Source organism: Fukomys damarensis, unplaced genomic scaffold (genome assembly GCF_012274545.1).
Source record: "Fukomys damarensis isolate Sample0158 unplaced genomic scaffold, DMR_v1.0_HiC HiC_scaffold_16, whole genome shotgun sequence".
NCBI lineage: Eukaryota > Metazoa > Chordata > Mammalia > Rodentia > Bathyergidae > Fukomys > Fukomys damarensis.
Window position 1 is genome coordinate 3,871,015 of NW_022900928.1, and position 6,000 is coordinate 3,877,014.

Sequence of the window (6,000 nt, forward strand, 5' to 3'; positions counted from 1 at the left end):
AAATATACTTTGCCTCATGGTTTCAGTCCATGGTCACTTGATGCAGTGGGTTTAGGCCCAAGTTGAGCCAGAATGTGATGGCAGAAATGCCTATGTGGATGAGAGCTGTTCACCTCATGGTATTAAAATGCAAAGAGGAGAGGAGGGGCAGAGTTCCAAGATCTCATGGGTGATGCCTCCAGTGACCTCAGATCCTTCTGCTAGGCTTCACCTTCTAGGGGTGGAGTCACCTCCTAACAGTGCCACAGACTGGCCACCCAGCATTCAGGACATGGCCTTGGGAGACCCTTCCTATCCAAACTTCAACACAAAACAAGTTGAGTTCAAGCTGCATGAGGCAGAATGCTGTGATTCAGCTCAGAAAAGCCTGAGGAAGTCTGAAAATAACTGTTTATGAAGAGCACAAAATAATTAAGGACCATTCGGGAATAAAGGTACTCTACTGTTGTTAATGAACAAAAGTGATTACTTACGATACTGATTCACTATGTCTTTCCTTGTGTGAGTGTATGTTCCTGTAGCATGAAGCCTTCATAACCAAAGTGAGCATGGTTTTTATAAGAGGCAAGAAGAATATGTTTGTCTAAAGTCAAACAATAGAACTCATAAATTGAAGAGAAAAGGGAAGAAAGTATAGATAAGCCCAGGAAATGGACTGCTATTGTGAACAGCCATAGGCTGCTACGAGCACACACTGTGGGCGGTGCTAAGTGATTCACATATGAGAAGCCATCAGGCAATGCAGCAAATACCATCAGTAACCTCTGCTGCACGCGTGCCAATTTTCAGAGAATGGGCAATAAAGAAAGCCTAAGACCTTGACACTATCTCTTTAAGCTTTTATTAATTTTAAAATTATGCACATATTGCACTTATTTATGTGTACAGTTTTTCTATATTAAAAATTTATTTTCAGACTAAGAAAATGTATCACCAACCTTGCCAGCATGAGAGAATTCTGCTGTAGGTGGTTGAATGAATTACAGGAGAGTGCCCAGAAGAGCTACATGAAGTTTCATTGAAGCCTAAATACGGATTGCATTTGACAGTGCTGATCCCTTTCAGGAGTCTTGAACCACTTTGAAGAAATGGGTTTGCTGCCTCTAGCTGGAGGTACTGTTACTTTTTTTTAAAGACTATGATTAGCTATACACAAACTTGAGATTTTTGAGCTGGAGATGAATCTTCAATATAGTTCAATAAAAAGTTGTAGAAGCAATGGCTTGTGAACATCTGAACATGGAAGAAAAAATTAGCCAAAGTTTGAATGTGTTTAAGAGGAACAAGTCAGATTCCGGGTAGCTAAACTGAGGCACTCATCTCTTCCATACAGGAGAGCCAGACACCTAAACACCAGACAGGAAGCTGCACGGGGAGCTTGTGGCTGGTGCACAGCGCTCCAAGTCAGCCACGGGGATCTGCGATCACTGAGACACAGAGATCTAAGGCGCAGAGCGAAGAAGCAGTGAGGCACACTAGCAGCCGTGACCTGGCATCCCAGGGCCAAGGCAGGTGTAGAAGATGGGGCAGGTTAGAGAAGGCGAGGACTCCTCATTCACAGGAAGGGGAAACAGCGTAGTCGCTATGGATCTCATCTTTATGAGCACCAGCCACATGCAGTGGTACCTACAGGAGACTTCCAGGCTCAATGCGTGATTGGAATAAGTTAGGAGCGCTGTCTAAGCTACACACAGCAGCTTTGCCCCAGAGGCAGACACTCCCATTAGCTCCTCACACGCTCTACCTCAGCCACAGGTCACAAGCTTCCAATGTACAGCACCATCAGAATAAAGGACAGGTTTGCCATCACGGTAGGGACAGAAGCCTCCGTGTGTCCCCATTCCTGGAGCCCCATAGACATAGCCTCATAGGCAAAGCCAACTAGACCCAGAAATACAATTGGGACCCCAGTGTGCTTCCCACGCACTGATCTGTACCCCAACAAAGAAACACAGTCCCTTAGAGGTGAATTTCCACCTGGATCCAAGAGACTCAGGTCTTAGCCACACTCGCCTTTCTCTGCCAGTCAGCTCCCTCGAGGCATCCACTCCCTGACGTAGGTCGTGCACACTACTGTCAGACAAGGCATGAGCTCTGCAGCCCATGCAGCACCCTCCGGACCGAGAGTACACATTCTGGCCCACACTACGACTCTCCATCACTGCAGCTGAAGAAATTCTAGACCTGAACCTTGGGGACCTCCTGGTACTGAAGCCAGCAGAGCCAACAATCTGACATTTCATTATACTTACAACACATTGCTCAGCAGGAAACTTGCAGGCCAACAAGGAATGAAATGACATGTTCGAATTTTGAAGAAACTGGAAGTTATCATTTTAAGTGATTTTAGCCAAATCCAGAAAGTTAATTATTCCAACTTTTCTCTCATATGAGGCACCTAAAAATTATTCAAGTTAATAAATAATTGCAAAAAAGGAGAGTGGGTAGGAAAGGAGGTAAACTTGTAGGGATGAGGAAGGGGACAAGCAAAAGGAGGGAGAAAAGAGAAAGGTGAATGAGATTGGATTTAATTAAGGTATGTTAAATGCATTTACCAATTTTCCAAAATATGCCCCATCATTGTGTAATATTGGCAGGCACTAAAAACATAATAAAAAACAATAATTATACCTTATTGATTCAGAAAAAACACATAAACCCCACAAGAAGTAAGAAAGATGACAAGCAATAAAATATATACAAAACAATCTGAAAACAAGAAAATGGCAGAAATAAATTCTCCCTTATTAATAATAACCTTAAATATGCCACAGATTAAATTTTTGAATCAAGAGATACAGGGTGATTGAGTGGATAAAATAATAAGACTCTACTATATGCTGACTATAAGAAACTCACATTACCAGTAAAAACACAGCTACAATAAAACTGACAGGTTTGAAAAAGAGATTTCACACAAATAAAAGCCAAAAGTGAATGCAACTTTTGATAACAAAAAGAGCATGACAATGAAAAGAAATTTTAATTCAAAAACTGTAAAGAGAGTCAAGGAAAAGACATGATACAATGAAACATAGATTAAGTCATAATATTAAATAAGAACTATAAATTTATAAGTACCCAATGCTGGAATACTCAATTACATAAACATTTTAGCTCTGAAGAGGGAGAGGCTGTAATGCAAAAATAGCTGGAAAATTAATATGTTACTTTCTTCAGTAGACAGATTGTCCAAACCAAAAACTCAACAAAATATATTAGGGTTAAACTATACAATACACTAAATGGACCTAAAAGACATTTGCAATATATTCTGTCTGAGAGCTGTAGAATACAAATTATTTTCATGTACTTTGGTTATTCCCCAGGATACTGCATATGTTAGGCCAAAAAAGAACCACAACGAATAAAAAAATCTAATTCATATCATGCATCTCTTCCTCAAAATGGAGTCTAACTGGAATGAAAATGAAAATGTTATATAAAAAAATCCATGAGATAGGATAAAGGCAATACTAACCAGGAAGTGTATAGCAATAAATACTTACTGAAAAAAATAAAAAATAAAAAATAATCAACCTAATAGTTCAACACAAAGAACTAGAAAGTTAAAAGCAAATTTAACCTCAAAATGAGTAGAATAGAGAATAAATATCAGAAAAAATAGACACTAAAATCAATTTAAAAATCAGTAAAATAAAGAATTTATTGTTATGAGAAGATAAAATCGACAAATCTTTGGTCAGCCTAAAATAGAAGTACTAGAGAGAAGACCTAAACAAATAAAATCAGAGATGAAAACAAATCTTTACAAATGAGACATTACATTTCATAAATGAGAAATACCCAAGACCATTAGAGACAATTAATCACAACTATATGCCAACCACTGGGTCACATGTAATTTATCAATATTAAACCATGAAGACACAGAAAATCCACAAAACAATAAGTAATGAGATTGAGTCAGTAATAAAAAGGCTTCCATCAAAGAGAATCCAGGACCTGAGACTTTCACTGCTAAATTATACAAAAGAGGAAAAAAAATCACTGTTTAACCTATCCCAAAAGAGTGAAAAGAGAGTAATTCCAATAAACTCATTCTACAAAACCAGAGATATGAAAACCAAAGATGTAATAGGAAGAAAGAAAAGGAAAGAAAGGAAGGAAGAAATAAGGGAAGCAGAGAGGGAGGGAAAGGAGGAAGAAAAAAGGAAGGGAAAGGAAAAGAAACAGGAGAGAGAAAGGGAAAGAAAATATTGATGAATATAAATGGAAGCATTTTCAACAAAATATTAGCAAAGTAAATCCAACAGCACAAAAACATCTTTATATACCATGATCAAATGAGATTTTCCTCAAGGATGCAAGGATGTACCAACACATACAAATTAATAATTATATACAGTACATCAACAATTAAAAGAAAAATCTATATGACTACCTCAATGGAATAGAAGAAGCACTTAGTAAAATTCAGTATTCTTTCGTGATAAAAATCTCAATTAACTAGAGATAGAAAGAAAACATTTTAACAGTATAAAAGCTATATGTGGCAAACCCACAGCCCATATCATGCTAAATGAGGAAATGAAACGTTCCCTCTAATTTTCTTAAGAAATTCCTCTAATTTTTGTTTGGAATTTCACCTTTCTTATTCAACAAAGTACCGGCAGGTTTAGCCAAGCAAGAGAAAGAAATAAATGGTACCCAATTTGAAAAGAAATTAAATTGTCCCTATTTGACGATATGATGGTATACATAGTTATGCTTAAATTTTCCACTTACAAAACTTGCAATTGAAAAACAAATTTATCAAAGGTACATTACACAAAATCAACATACAAACAGCAGTAGAATTTTTAGGCAGCAGTAACAAACTGGTTGAAAAAGAAATAAAAAAGCAGTCTGATACGCAATACCTAAAAAGCAAACAAACAAAAAACTTGGAATAAATTTAACCAAGAAAGTAAAATAACTCTATAATGAAAACTACAAAATATTGATTAAAAAAATCTTAGAATATATACACAAAAAAGAAAGACATTCCATGTTCATGAATAAGAATAATTAATATTTTGAAAATGTGTAAATTTTCCAAATAAATTTATGCATTTGGCCCGACCCCATCAAAACACCAATGGCATTTGTGTTACTAAGCTTTCTATTCTTTAACAAACACCTGTGATAAATCAAATTCTAAGAAAGAAATGTCTACTTTGGACCATGCTTCAGAGATTTCAATCCATAGTCCATTGTCCCTGTGGCCTCTAGCCCACGACACAGCAGCACACCATAGTGGGGAGCACAGGGCAGAGCAAACTCCTCACCTCCGGATAGCCAAGAGTAAAAGAAAGACATGAAGTGGTGGGAGGCCAGTGTCTCTGATGACCTAACTCCTCCTAGGCCCAACCTCTCAAAACTCCCACCACCTTCCCATGTGCCAGTCCTCCTAGAGACCAATCCTACAACATATGGCAGATACCAGATCTGAACTTTTCAAACAACTGGATAAAATGATCACAAAATTGATATAGAATCACAAATGAGCCAGAAGTCCCAAAGAAATTCCGAGTAGAAAAACCACAAAGCTGGAAGCATCACAACACCTGACTTTAAAATGTATTACAAAACGTTACAGTCAGCACAACTGTGTGATACTGGCATAAAACAGACATGGGGAGGAGTGGAATAGGATAGTAAATCCAGAATTTAATCCATGTATTTGCAAATAGTTGTCTTTTTACAAAAATGCTAGGGGCACTGGAGAAAGCACTCTTTTCAGCCATATCTTATCATCCATATATGTGTGTGTATAAAATGTATTACAAAACGTTACAGTCAGCACAACTGTGTGATACTGGCATAAAACAGACATGGGGAGGAGTGGAATAGGATAGTAAATCCAGAATTTAATCCATGTATTTGCAAATAGTTGTCTTTTTACAAAAATGCTAGGGGCACTGGAGAAAGCACTCTTTTCAGCCATATCTTATCATCCATATATGTGTGTGTATATATATATATATATATATATAT